The following is a 16,032-nucleotide window of genomic DNA, read 5'->3' as shown; positions in this document are numbered from 1 at the left end:
TATTTTATGTCTTGATGTCGAAAATTTGAAAAGATTTTAAATAGAAGTTTTTAACCCGTGAATGGATCTAAAATGATAAAACATTCTCATTTCAAAGAAATAAAACACCACACCCAGTAAGTTAGGGCACAATATTTTATATATTCAAAATACCGAATATTGCTTTTTGTTTTAGAAATTCTTATTTCGAGATAACGAAATGTCACGACCAGTAAGTTAGGACCCGACACTTCGAATTCCCGAGAATAAGGTTTTATTTGAAAATTGCGAATTTATTGTAAAATAAATACTTAGCTTTCTAAATTCATCGAAAAAAGATCACGACCCAGTAAGTTAGGACACGATCTTTCTCGAGAATCATGATTGCCAAATATTTAATTTTTTTTTTAAAAAATGATGATTTAAGTATTTTGACCAAAATCAAAATATATTTTTCTTTAAAAGTATGATAAGATGTTGATGCATGTATATATATATGTATATAAAAATAATAATATAATATAATCAAAAAAAATATCAAGTTTACATAAAAATAAAAATGTAAGCATAATATATTAATAAATTATGATTATATATACATGCAAGAAACATGCGGAAAATACATTTAATGATTTTGAATAGTGTATATATATACATATATGTAAAAAAATATATTTGAATTTCTTTAAAAAAATGAAAAACGATGTGAAAATCATAAAATGTAGGTATATGTACGTATGCATATAAAACTAAGAAAAATAAAGTAATAATGAAATATATGATTTGTACATATTATATATATTTACAACATTTAAGAAATAAAAAAAAAACGTGTGTTAATATGCATATGCGGTAAGTATAATAATAAAAATATATAATATAATAATAAACTAATAATAATTCAGTAATAATAATGTAATATATAAAAAACCCAAATAGCAAATTAAGGATTAAACTAAAAAAAGAACAAAATTTGAGAGCTGAATTTGAAAATAAAAACAAGAAAAGGAGTAATTCAAAACATGCGCGACAGGGGAAGGACTGAAGGAGTAAATTACCCAAAAAACACTGCACAGCAATGCGCAACATTGGATTAAATCAAAACATTAATAATGTTTCATGGAAAAATTTGAAAACAAACAATAATGATTTTGGAATGATGGGATAAAATGGAAGGATTTAAAGCTGAAATAACCCATCAGTGCTTAAAACCCTTTTCAATCTCAAATTTAAAAGCTATTCTGCAGCAGCAATAGTTTCACAAATTGTTTCATCTTCTTCCTAACTATTCACGCCAAAACCCCCTCCCCTTTAACTTCGATTTAGACAAAACGAAGCAAACGATGCCGCCGGCGCACCTCTGCTGGTAAGAATCTCCTCCCTTTCTTTTACTTTTCGTTTTATTTTTTAAAAAAATGAAGTAAAATACAAAAGAAAAAGATGAGACCAAAAAAATAGAAACAGTAAACAAACTGGGAAAGAACAAATCACCTTCAAAAATTTATTTTTTCTGATTCTTCTCTTTCGTATTTCAGTGTTTTTCAATATATGTGTCTTTCTTTACACTCCATCCCCCCCATTTAGTACATAGATCCAGGCTTTTTATAGCCAAAAAGTGAGAGAAAAAAAAAACCAAAGAAATAACACAACACAGTTGTGTTTCCGTTATTTTCTCCTTTTTTACGCTTTTCTCTTTCGTTTACTCGTTCTTTGCATCTGTTTTTCCATTTGTTGCGCAGATTCGGCCGACTGGAGATGTACGTGGGACACGTACATGCGTAAAGGGCGGTGGTACAATGCTGATGTGTGGCGGCTAGGGCTGAAGGTTGTATGCTGCTTTGGTTTTCTCTTTTTTGAGGGGGGTTTAGGCTAGGGTTTAATTTGGGCCTTGTAAAAATTGGGCTGTGTTTTTTTTATGTTTGGGCCTGGGACAATTGGGCCCTATTACAATCATAATATATAATACTATAAAATATAATTTTAACATAATTATTATTAAATATAATTTAATAAAAATATATAATTCAATAAAATTCTTAATATTAAATATTCTTATATGAATTTACTAAAATCATAATATATAATACTACAATACTTACAAAGTTTATTAATCTGGTCCTAACTTTAAAAAATTCAATAAACTTAACCTTCAATTTTACATATTATATCAATTTAACCTTTATTCTTAAAATTCAAAAATAAAAATTAAAAAACTAAAAAATTTAAACATTTATTTTTCGATAAAAATACATACAAACTTATAAAAATATTTATAAATAAATGAATATCTATTTTCCTCATTTTTAACATGACATTTATTTATTAGAATAATAAATTTATAAAAAAAACAATTTAAGGAGAAAAAGCAATGAAAAAAATTAGACAAATTTAAAAAAATTTTAAACATTAACGCCACCATGCTTAATTTTGATAAAAACTACAATCTAATATTGAAAAAGATAAAGTTGACGTCCTTGGATTGTGGGCCCAAAATGCCAAATTTACATCCATGTTTTTAAACTGCAATACATATTTAATGTGCTAAAATATCATTAGTGGAACAAATAATTTAATTATTCTACAATAAAAAAATATTAGCAGTAATAAATTTTGCCACATCAAAAAGTTAGAACTTTGTAATGACATACCATCCCAAATATTACAAACAGAAAAAGTTACGAAAATATCATCAACAAAACCATAATTTTTAATGGTCAGCAAGAAATCTTCTAACCCATTTCAACTGCACATTAGAAGGTAAACTAAAGAAAACGAGCATTTGAGTTGGGTGATCTAAAATTTTACTCAATGCTCGAAACCGCTCGTCCTCTGTTAAACCTTCTATTTCACGTAAGGTTGGATATAAATTTGTAACTTTTTCTTGAATGATCTGGAATTCTTCTGACTTTTGTTGAACTACCACATCGGAGGCAATACTCCTACTGATTTGTTCGCCAATGGTCTGCATGTTTTCCGCCAATAAACTGGCAGCATCATGAACTGAAGAAGAAACATGATCACTTGTATCAGAATTCTTTCTTTTCTTCTTTGAAGATGAGGAACCCCCTTGGTTTCTATCCGGTTGCGGCTCCGTAGCAGAAACATCTATGTCATCCAAAGAGACATTAGCATCGCAGTCATAGTATTCGTTTCTTTCTTCATTAATATCTGCAGTAGGTACATCCTCAACATTTATTTCTTTAAGAACATCAGCGGCTGTTTGAGCATCTTTCCCAGTCGCTCAATCTCTTGCGTATATGGTAGTAATTTGGTCGTAGTAAAGGAAACTACGATGTTTGAATTGACCGGCTTCTTTATGACTCTATAAAAATGAGGAAATCATATTAGTTATAAGTTTGGTAAAAATAAGATAATAAAAACTTGAACTAATTCTTACCTTTAAATAAGAGTCTCAAACCGCATCTTCAGCAACAACGAGCTGCCTATGCTCATCCCAACCAAAACCGCTTGTGTTTTGGCCATTAAGCATGTCATACATGATTGACCAATCCCTTTTTAGTAACCTAATCCTTGACTCAATATTAGGTCTAGCCTTCAACATTGCATTGGGTAAAGCATTTTCTAACATTTTTTCCAACTCGTTTAAATAACCGGCTTTGAACCCCGTATCAGCATTAAATGTTCCAACATTGTGCAAGTCCACCATGTAGGAAACCAATGCTGCATCTTCTTCTGGAACCCATTTCCTTTTGGTTCCTCGAGATGCTTGGGAAAAAACATTTGATTCTGAAACACTCGACATAATTATCTTAAGAAAAAAAACAAAATAAAATTAAGTTTAATATCATGAATCAATAGGGGAACACTTTATAAAATTAAAATTAAGTTCAATATCATGAATCAAAAACTCAACACTGTATAAAATTATAACACATGATGAATGAAAAGAAATCAAATTATAATTCAACAAGTTTAGTACAATACAAAAAACAATTCAAACTAGCACACTACACATTTAAAGAAAGTTGAGAGAAAAATGGTTTCAATTCACAACATTATAGAAGGTTGGTATTTTCATCAGCTTTGTAATACAATTATATCTATGATTTTGCGGATTCAATTTTAATTTAGTTTACACCATCACTGCTATGATAATAATAAAAATGACGTGAGCGCGTATTATTTTCAAGAACACTTTCAACTACATCAAGCATTACCACAAATTACAATTCCGATTTCCAAAGTGCAGATAAATACATCAATGAAAGCCACCTTATATACATATACCGGCCTGAAGAACAAGATGAGGAAGCAACTTGGGCATGTATATATATATATGTAGTTTTTCTTTGGTTTTATCAATATCCTATGCATACACGTTTACCATGTACCTTACTACACCTGGGACCTGGCTTTGGCTTCGGTATTGGATTCCTTTTTTTTTTTCTGCAGAAATCAACAATATCACTTATTTTAAACACAAAAACCAAAGCTAAGAAAATCAGACCCAAGTCTCATAATTAAGCTAATTTACTATATTACTAAAAACCAAAAAAAAAATACTTTGTTTATATATGGATCAAAGTAAAACATAAGGTAATAAAATCAGACCCAAATCTTACAATTAAGCTGATAAATAAATTTGGTCTTACTTTGGATAACTAGAGCACGAGCTGATGTTGGAGTGGTGAAAATAACAAGAGTGGACAGCAAAAGAATGCAAGCTTTATTATATATTTATTAAATTTATTAATATATTTATATTTATTATGTATGTAAATTTCGAATCAATATGGTATCTTTATTATATCAATTTAATATACTATTTTTTAATATATATTTAATTATCAACAATTTTTTAAAATAAAATAATATATTTTAAATGAAATTGAAATAGGCTAAAAAAATGATACATTATTAAAATATTATTCCATAATTCACTTCCAAATTCTATAAAACTTAAAAAAGAGATAGTGTCCAATTAAAGCCTCACTTGTAAGTCAAAGAACATACTTACATTTATTGCAATACAATTTAATCAATCACAATTGATGAAGGTACTCAATCAACTAACTAAACCAATTTTGCAAGTTATTCACAATTACATGTAAACAAATTGCCAATCTCCTAGTTTTCCATGCTCATGGTTGCGCAGTAAGATGATAATTATCATGATTTATCATTTACATATATCCATAAAAAAAATCAAGCTAAAGTAACAGCAAAGGAATCACAGTCAATCAGCCAATCAACCTAGTGACAGACAACTGCATTTTAAGCAGGCTATTGAGTGAAAAATTGGTTCCAACAAAAGAGAAGAACCCCATTAAAATATGGGGAAGGGGTCTTGCCTATTTTTCAGAGGAAAATTAGAAAAGAATATGGGTGTTGGCTCTTTGGTTCTCAATCTGTGCAGGCTTGTTCAACTGGAAATTCAAATCCTTTAATTTCATTGCACTATACCAATTCAAACGTACTTACATAAAATGTACATTTTCAATTATAACATTCAATTTAACTATCAATTATAACAAGTCTTGTAATTGCTCGAATAAAATTTTCGAACTACCTCAACTTAAGAAATTCGATCCCAAATTCAAATTTTTCAATACTAATAAAAATCAACTCATTACATCACCACTTGCAAAATATAACTATAAAAACATTACTATGGAGTAAACCACAAAAAAAAACAGAACATATAGTTCTCATAGACACCGAAACTTGAGCTACATGATGAGGTATCGTAATTGAGCCCATGATCCCTTAAATACTCATCATGGTCGATATATCTCCTCAAGGGAGCAACATCTATCACTCTATCATCTAAGCTAATGCCTATAACAGAGGTATCAAACGTCTTATTATATCCCTTACATTCACAACAAAGAATTCCAGCAAAACCAAAGTAACATGAATACAAACAAGCAAAATAGAAGGAATTCATTCAAACTTGTGCTTTAAAATTGTAGTGCACACTCACAGCTTCATAAAGGAAAAAAAGAAAAGGGAAAATCTTGAAAATAATACCTTTTCCTTTCTGATAAGCTTGCAACCTTCAACAGGATAAAAACCAGGAGGCAGATTTCCACTTGGGATTGGCTCTATCTGCAGAATAGAAAAGTTTCATGGATTGTGATGCGCAAGTCCAGTATTACAATTGAAAAAAAAAGGTAAAATTGAAAAAACATGAAGCTGAAGATTTGTTGTTAATTGTGATGCACAAGTCCAGTATTACAATTTCAGGCATCATAAAAATGTTTTGTAAAACTATCCAGGCACTCACACATTTGGCAACACATGAAGCATAAGAAAGGAAACTCTATGAGAGGTTTACATGAAGCATGCTTCACTCAGTAATACAATATATACGATGTCATAATAGGCAAATCATACATGATATATTTGTCACTAGATCTTACAGAAGTGAAACTAACATGCTAAAGCTGCCCATCGATTGATCCAAGCCCAACTTCACATCTAACTTCTAATGAAACTAAGCTGAAACAATAACTACATCATAATCTAACACTATGCTCCAGCACCAGCAATTTCCATTGGATCAATATTGCAGATACCATAATTTTATTTGCACCAGCATATACCATAATTGCACTTATAGATTCTAGAAACTCATACTTCTTTTTTGCTTCAATATTCATTAGAGAATTTACCTGTTTTCCTTAAACCAAAAAGAAAATTCACGAAATCGTGCATGAAATATAACGAGAATTGAACATAAATAAGCAGGGAGTTTCACAGTCGAAGTGAACATACTAAATTGAAGCGGGTTCTTTCAAAAGCAGATTTTGAATTCTCTAGTTACTTACGGGATCTTGGAAAGAATGCTCAAGATTTGCACCTAAACATCTAATATTTGCACCTAATATTCAAGATCTCACCTAGTGGACTTGGAGGTATTTAAAATTTTATCAATGCAGGTCAGAATAAGCTATCAGATACTGGAGAAAACAGAATAGATACCTAAGCAGAAAAGACTAGATTGTGTAAACATTCCATCCAGGTAACTAGAAACATACTTTTTCATATTAAGGTGAGCAAAGAGAACGAATCAAACACATAAGTTTTCAAGAAAAAGGCATAACATCAGGATATATAGTTCAAATACAAAAGAAGTACAATTATTACATGGGCTGACAAGCAATTACTTGAGGCAGCCTTGGTTAGTATTGCAGCATTAAACCTGAATAACTTGGGAAGAAGCAGCAAAACATTGATATAAAGTGTTCTAAATGCAGCACATAATCAAATTACCCAATGCAAGTAAGAAAAACAGACTACTTTATGAGTCTTTTTTTATCAGTTTCTTTATAGATATTGCCAGCACTGCTATTTACTTGTTATCTGCTAAAAGTCATTATATGAATTTTCATTTTCATTTCTCATATTCAGTACTTAAATTGCAAACCTTATCAAATAGTTTATGAAATAATAATGTTGGGAAGAAAGTTTGTGTTTTTTCATCTGAAAAATTTGATGGTATTTGGGATGTTACAGGATTGTAGCAATCAAAGGACCTACATACATATGACACTAATAACTTGATTAATGGTCTAAGAAACAAATGGAAGGATATTTGTTGTGATGATTTATGGTATTGAAAGAAAGCAACCCATTATTGCAACAAGAGAAAAGAGGGAAATCGAGTGAGTGCCCTTAGCTAAGCATTAGGCTCTGCACAACTAAAATCAAATCATTCAAAACAGCACAAGCATACACCCAAATCATGAGGAAGAAAATAAAAATTCGGATTAAGTAAAAAAAGAGAAGAAGCACTTACCGAAACAATTAGGCCAGAGATCTGAGACAGTGGAGTCGGCGAAAGATGCCAATATGACGGTGGAGGAGACTTTGCTAGCTGCTTCTGTTGATGTTGGGAGGGAGAGGGTGTAGGTCGATTTCGGGTAGGGAGGGAGGGTAAAACAGAGACTGATTTGGGAAGACGTCCGTAGTAGGGCTAATCGTCGTTTTGGGAAGGAAATACAAAAGCAGAGAATTTGGGGAATAGGTCAGTAATGTAATAGGCGCGTAATAAGCATTACAGCGAACCAAACACGGGATTAGGTGGGGCGCGCGGAATAAATGGGTAACTGCATACCCATTACAGCGAACCAAACACGCTGTAAGTATTCAGTTATTGGGATCACACAACTAGGCTTTTTAGCCTCATCATCATCTCAGCTTTCTTAAAACTTTGAATTTGGTAATTGCTCAACTCAAGTTGTTCAACACCTCCTTCCTCGTTTTTTAATGTATCTCTCCCCTCTCACACTATATGTATTGTTTGTAAGTTTCAATTTTAGTTTTTTACTCTTTATAGGTTTTATTCCTTTTTTCTACATCCAAATTTGTTAAATATTTTCAAATTCTTGTGTTTCAAAATAGTACATGTGTAATATCAATTAACTCGTTATTATCATATAATACTCACAAAAAAAAGTCATTTAATGATTGAATTTAATAAACCTTAGGTGGAAATTTTAAAATTCAAAAAATATATGAATTAAAATTGATCAAATTGGAGAACAATGACAAAGTGCACAACTTATGCATGGCATGAAACTAATAAATAATAATATATGATTTAATGGATTTAATTGTTGTTGTTTGAAATTCAAAATTCTAAAAAAAATTCTAAAAGTATAAAAATTAAAACCAACCAAATTAGAATATAAAAACTAAATATAATTTGACCTATATTTAATGCAATGATAATGGAGCGGTGAATCATTTCCTTGAAATTTGATTAAGGTAATATTTAGAAAGTCACTTAATAATTTGATTCAAGTTTAATTGTTTGTAATTACACAATGGTGGTATGTTTGGGTAACCATTGTGATTGGTGGATCCGGCTAAATTTGATGTAATCGAAGCACCCCAATTACACTTTTCAACTTTTCAATTCTTAGGGAGAGTATGAGAATTAGAGTAATTACACAAGTAATTGCACCAAAATCCAATTTTTTTTAAAAAATCATTTTTATATAAGTTCTAAAAATTTTATTATAAGCATTCAACTTACGAGTATTTGGAATGATTATGATTTTTTTTCTTATATTATAAATCCTAAAAAATATATAATAAAAATTAATTTATGTATTTTATAAAATTATTAAAAATAATATTATTTTAATTATAAAAAAATTCTACTATTATGGTCAAAAAATTATTATAAAAATAATTTACATGTTATAAAAGTATTATAGTGTATTTATTTATAAAAAGTTATGGCCAAATATGGATATAACTTATTTATATGTTCATGCTATATATTATAAAAACAATATACTTATTTACAAAATAATATTTTAGTTTTTTATTATAATTTATTTATAAAAAATAATTTTCTAAAATTATAAAAAAAATTATATTATTTATAAGAAGTGCTATGAAAATTTCTAACAATTTATAAATATTTTTATAAAGATTGTATATTATAATTTTAATAATATTTTTTTACTTAATTTACATATTATAAAAAGAGAGTTAACCTATCTTTTTTTCAAATTAAGTTTATATAATTAAAGCTATAGACTATTTAGACTATAAACTCAAATATTATAAAGTTAATGTTGATTATGCAAATAAAAAATATTTTCTCGCACTATATCGTAGGATATGATACCATTTGAGAGAATAATATCAAACACAAGCACCATAGACAATTCACAAACTCTTTAATTTTAGACATCTGGGACTTCAAAATGCGGTTGAAAAGACATTTGTTGTTCTAAAAAAATATTTCTCATATTAACATCACCTTAGTATAGCATAAAAATCAAGGTCGGATCACATTAGCTAGCATGTTGCATATTTCATAACTTTAATCATAGGGAGAATTCGGACAATCGATACTTTGTAGAGTACATGGAAGAAGGAGATTTTGATAATTTTAATGATACGAGTTCAAGTTTAGATGATGATGAACTTAGTCAAGGACTAACATATGATGATAAGGAACATATGTTAAATATTAAAAATATTAAAGAGGGAATAACCCAACAAATATGCACTAGAACAATTCGATGAAATTGCATATGATGTTTATTTTTCTTGCTATTTTTATTAGTAATCATATGATTAACTACTTTTTTAGACTAACATAATATATGATAATTTGATTTTAATTTTTGTTACTTGTTTAGAAATTACTTTTATCATACTAATAATTTTTGAGTAATTAATATATTTAAAAATATGAATTATGTAATTATATAAGTACAACTTGTACTACCAAACATGACATATTGAATTACAATGTAATTATACATTGTCAGCCAAACACGTCTAAAGAATTACGATTATTTGTAATTATAAGAGAGTAATTATTCAATTAATTTGTATTGTCCAAACAAACCCTAAAAATAAATATAAATATTTTATTCTTTCACACAATGACATCATTCTAATTAGATTTTGACACTCACCATGTTGGAGTATAAATTTTAAGGTAAACATCTTTAGGATTATGGGGGTAAAAGTCCTCGAATTTTTTTTAAAAAATAATTAAATCCCTATTTTTAAGTATTTGAATAGTTAAAATGCTTCGAAAAGGGCTTTGACCATTAAAATTAATGGTCAACCATTAAAGTTAATGACTTCTGTTTTTTTTTTCTGTTAACGCTACCACATGTCATGTCATGATTGTGACATATGACGAAAAATGATAAAAAATATTTAAAAAATTAAAAAATAAAGAATATGATTAAAATATATAAAAATTTTAAAAAATAAAAAATATATGAAAATTTTAAAAATATATAAAAATTTTAAATTTAAAAAAAAATCATAAAATGGTAATGTCACGTCCCAAAAATCGGATTAATAAATTGGGAGTTAGTAAACCTCGTAATGGGCTCCTGCCTTCCTTTCCACTCTTCCCCAAGTTTCAAGGTAATGGCTCATTCACGGCTGTTTTACCCAAATAACCCAAAAAAATATTATATTTACAAAAATAACCCAAGTTTAAAAACAATCACCAAAATAACCTAAAATGAACAGTACCCACTCTTTTTTTGCACCAATGATTGGCTAATCATTGTGTCAGACTTAAAAAAATTATTTTTTTGAGTTCCGGCCTGTCAATGGCCGGAACCCATGTATTTTTTTAAAAAAAATTGTGTAATACTGAAATACGGATATACGAAAGAAAAAAAACAAAAAAAAAAAATTTTTTGGGTGCTGGCCTGTCAATGGCCGGCACTCAGTGTACAGTACCAAAATTTTTTTTTATTTTTTTGTGTCAGAATCAGATTTAAAAATACGAAAAAAAATAAAAAAAAAATTTTTGGGTGCTGGCCTGTCAATGGGCGGCACCCAGTACACAGTACGAAGAAAAAAAAAATTTATTTTTTTTCGTGTCAGAATCAGATAAAAAATACGAAAAAAAATAAAAAAAAAATTTGGGTGCTGGCCTGTCAATGGCCGGCACCCAGTACACAGTACGAAAAAAAAATTTTATTTTATTTTCATGTAAGAATCAGATAAAAAAATACGAAAAAAATTTAAAAAAAAAATTTTTTCGGTGCTGGCCTGTCAATGGCCGGCACCCAGTACACAGTACGAAAAAAAATTATTTTTTTTCGTGTCAGAATCAGATAAAAAATACGAAAAAAAATTTAAAAAAAAAAACAATTTTTTTGGGTGCTGGGTGCCGGCCATTGACAGGCCAGCACCCAAAAAATTTGTTTTTTTTTTATTTTTTTCGTATTTTTTATCTGATTCTGACACGAAAAAAAATAAAAAAAAAAACAATTTTTCGTATTGTGTACTGGGTGCCGGCCATTGACAGGCCAGCACCCAAAATTTTTTTTTAAATTTTTTTCGTATTTTTTATCTGATTCTTACACGAAAAAAAATAATTTTTTTTCGTACTGTGTACTGGGTGCCGGCCATTGACATTCCAGCACCCAAAATTTTTTTTTTTTATTTTTTTCGTATTTTTTTATCTAATTTTGACACAAAAAAAATAAATTTTTTTTTCTTCGTACTGTGTACTGGGTGCCGGCCATTGACAGGCCAGCACCCAAAAAATTTTTTTATTTTTTTTCGTATTTTTAAATCTGATTCTGACACAAAAAATAAAAAAAAAATTTTGTTACTGTACACTGGGCCATTGATAGGCCAGCACCCAAAATTTTTTTTTTTGTTTTTTTTCTTTCGTATATCCGTATTTCAGTATTACACAATTTTTTTAAAAAAAATACATGGGTTTCGGCCATTGACAGGCCGGAACCCAAAAAAATAATTTTTTAAGTCTGACACAATGATTAGCCAATCATTGGTGCAAAAAAAGAGTGGGTACTGTTCATTTTAGGTTATTTTGGTAATTGTTTTTAAACTTAGGTTATTTTTGTAAATATAATAATTTTTTGGGTTATTTGGGTAAAACAACCCTCCTTCACACAAGCAACCTTTACGCACAACATATACATGTACTCATTATCACCAAAATCTGCCATTGCCTTTGCTTTCTTATCCCATGATTTCCACACCACTGGAAGTTTGCTCTCTGGAAATTGTTGTTGTTGTTTGATGATTCCATTGTTACTTTCTTTTGGTCCTCCGTTTTTTGAAAATGATTTATGGTCCTTCTAAAGTTTGTGAGTTTATTAACCTTCCTCGTGGGTTCGATCCACACTCACCGCACCATTGTTGATACACGATATCAACTGTAGTGAAGAAGGAGGGGAATGGCGTTTTGGTGAAGGAGCAGAGAAGAAGGAGATAATAAAAATGGAGTGTATGGAGTACCCCTCCAAAGAGGGTCTTTAGAAATATATATATAGGGGTTTATCAGGTTAGACTTCAAGTTGAGCTATTATATATTTTATTATAATTATGTAACACTTTGTTTTTTCAATTTTAATAAACCTAACTTTCTTAAAAATTCATTCCAATTTCAGATTTTAATTTTTAATTTTTCTGTTTTTTAATGGCAATTCAATTGAGTTTATAGCTTCGGTCGACTATGGCGGCGCTAAAAGTTTTTTAATCTGCAGAGGCTTTTTTAATGTACGAGTTTCATCCGTTGACAATTGGCCTTTTTTTTATAGAAATAATATAAAAATTAATTAATTACGAAAATGTGTTAGAGAAAAATTATTATGAAAAGTACCTGTCAATGCCACTTGACACACTGACGGCGATGCTTATTTTCTCCTTAATCATCACTCAATCATTAGATTTTTAGAACAGAAAGAAATTTTTTTTGTGTCATTATTGTTTCAGGTGACACCCATATGTATTTTTTTGCAATACCCATGAAAAATACGAATCGTAACGATAGAGAAAAAATATTTTTCTAGTGGGTGCCACTAGGGGTGTTCAGTCGGTTAACCGACCCGAAATAACATTAACCGAATTAACCGACCTTTCAAAATTTTTAACCGTTAACCGAACCGAAATTTTTCGGTTAATTCGATCGGTTAACCGAATTAACCGAATTACCCGAATTAACCGAATTGAATCACTACATAATTAAAAACATTACATAAGTCTTTGAATCACTAACGTTACATAAGTCTTTCAATTAACGCATAATTGAAATTTTATTTTTATTTATTAAATTATTTGTAATTTTTATGATTGGGTTGGGTTGGATTGGATACTTGGGTTTGGATTAGGTTTAAGTGAATAGTGGGCCTATTTATATATTATAATTTTACTTATTAATTTTTCGGTTAAACCGAAAAAATTCGGTAACCGATTAGTTTCAAACCGAATTAACCGTTAACCAAAAAATTTAAAAATAATTAACCGACCCCCGACCGAAAAAATTCGGTTAACCAACCGATTAACCAAATTTAGTCGGCTAACTGAATTTTTTTAATTTTACCCAAATTTTACACACCCCAAGTTGTCACTAACCTTTTTTGAATGGCACCAACTTTTTTTATTATTAGAAATAATATTTTATCTATTTAAATTAAATATTGAGAGCTAGCTTCCACTATATTTCTGTATTATTATTTTCGCATTTCAAGATGCCCATAAATGCAATTGTATCAGCACCACACACTTTTCAGTTTTCTAAGTTTTATAGTGTTATGTTTTTTTTTTAATAAAAAGTCATTTAAACTTTTCTTTTCATATTTCCTTTCTCAAGTTCTTCAAAATTCTTGATATTCAATTTCAGTTTGTATTTAATTTTCCTTTTCTCAGTTTTTCAATCTGCTTATGGTGGCACTGGCAAGCAAGAAGACAATAATCACCTATGAAGCAAGTATCAGTCATGGCTCCCCATTTAGTTTTTTCGGTTTTCTTTTAATTGTTTCTTTTCAGCCTCTTTTTTTTGTTTCACCTGTTTTTATTTTAATTTCCACTGATGTCGCCTGACACACCGATGGCACCCACTAAAAAAATATTTTTTTTCCTTTTTTTATCCACTGTGGATACTCATATTTTTCATGAGTATTTTAAAAAATACATAAGGTACCACCTGACACAGTGACAACACAAAAAAATTCCTTTTTTTATTATTTAATTTTGATGATTGTGTGATAATAAAGGGGAAAAGGGATGAGTTGCCTGTGTGTCAGACAGCATCGACAAATACTATTAAAACAACCTATCTTCGTAAATAACTTTTTTCCTAATTCATTTTCGTAATTAATTAATTTTTTATATTATTTCTATAAAAAATTATAATTAGAAGTTTTTCAATTTCCACTAATAGATTGAACCTGGAGTAAAGAGTGAAGTCTAATTTTATTGCATTGAAAAAAGTAATTTTTATGAACATTTTTATATTTTATAATGTTAAATAAATTTTAAAATATATATTTTTATATCATTTTTCCACAACGTGTTACAATTACAGTGTGACACATGGCAGCGTTAACTGAAAAAATCACTTTAATAGTTGACTGTTAAAATTAATAGTCAAAGAGCTTTTTAAAGCATTTTAACAGTTTGACAGTTTAAGTGTCTAATTGAGTGAAAAAAAAGAGTTTAATTATTATTATTTTAGTTCGAGAGCCCTTTACATAATTAAATCATATATTTATAAAATTTTATATAAAAAATTAGGTTTTAATTAAAATGCAAAAATTGTGACTTTAAAAATATTTCATGTTAAAATCTTATTTTGATTACACATTCATAACTAAACTTTTAATATTTAAATAAAATAAATTTATAATCTTGATACCAATATGAATCTTATTTTGAGAAGTGAGAAAAATGTGAAAATAAAAAGGATTCTGAAGCCTACAACCTTAGCATCTATGAGAAAGTGAAGGCCCACTTTGTTATGGGAACTAAAAAGAATACTAAGGGTGAGTTTGGATGGGCGGTGCGTTTACCTGCGGTTAGTGTAAAAATAGCGGTGGTGGTGAGATTAGATACTGTAGCGATACTGTAACGTGAGACAAAAAGTAAGCTAAACGCACCGCACCGCACCTAATCGCCCATCCAAACCCACCCTAAATATGGATTGGATGAGTTCCCACGATGAAACTAACGTTTGTCGTGTTATCCCAAATCTGATATATGTCATGTCCCAAGTTCCCCACACTCAACTTCATTTTCCACGCCTATAGTTGTATATGCATGGATTTCAATCTAACCAATAAAATAAAATTTCCACATCCATTACTCTACCCGATATAACATAGTTTTGCCTTTTTATTTAATTCTCTCCTTTATTTTATAGGTAGGTCTTTTCCTTGGTTTGCCCTAGAACCTGTTTATATATATATATATACTACTACCATGTCCAACTGCAAGCAAACGCCGTACCTGTCAAATAAACAAGGAAAACCCATTAAAAAAAAGGTCAAAACAATCTACCCCAGATACACCCACGCACCAGTAAAGTAGTCTTAAAAGCTGAAAAGCAATCATTTTCTTCTTTTACATTTTTTTACTACCATTAAAGAACGACTTTGATAGAAAGGCACGCCCCTCACCTGATTGCTACTTCAATTAGTGTTTAACTTGGACGAGTATCGCCTAAATTCTGCCCCCAACTCAGCATATATGTTGTCATCCCACAACAACTGACATTCCAAAGGCTCCTCCTCCTTTTCCTCTATCATCGATTTAACCTTGGTTGGTATATACAAGAAG

The 16,032-nt window shown here is 29.5% G+C and overlaps 2 long non-coding RNA genes across 3 annotated transcripts; one reads left to right on the top strand and one right to left on the bottom strand.

Annotated features, from left to right (window-relative positions):
- Positions 1 to 561: 561 nt before the first annotated feature.
- On the top strand, positions 562 to 1,968 carry LOC121223718 (uncharacterized). The gene is made up of 2 exons (XR_005921061.1): positions 562 to 1,345; positions 1,719 to 1,968. It is a non-coding gene; the product is annotated as an uncharacterized lncRNA (long non-coding RNA).
- Positions 1,969 to 2,602: 634 nt separating this feature from the next.
- On the bottom strand, positions 2,603 to 8,225 carry LOC121223719 (uncharacterized). Of its 2 annotated transcripts, none has more exons than XR_005921062.1 (5): positions 7,742 to 8,225; positions 5,971 to 6,048; positions 4,332 to 4,386; positions 3,377 to 3,748; positions 2,603 to 3,301 (listed from the first exon to the last, which is right to left on the bottom strand). It is a non-coding gene; the product is annotated as an uncharacterized lncRNA (long non-coding RNA). The 2 variants fall into 2 exon arrangements; XR_005921063.1 differs by having other exon boundaries at positions 3,377 to 3,726.
- Positions 8,226 to 16,032: the final 7,807 nt, after the last annotated feature.

This window comes from Gossypium hirsutum, chromosome D11 (genome assembly GCF_007990345.1).
Source record: "Gossypium hirsutum isolate 1008001.06 chromosome D11, Gossypium_hirsutum_v2.1, whole genome shotgun sequence".
In the NCBI taxonomy this organism is placed as follows: Eukaryota; Viridiplantae; Streptophyta; class Magnoliopsida; order Malvales; family Malvaceae; genus Gossypium; species Gossypium hirsutum.
Note: the sequence above shows the minus strand (reverse complement) of the source record. Positions and strands in the feature narration are given on the sequence as shown.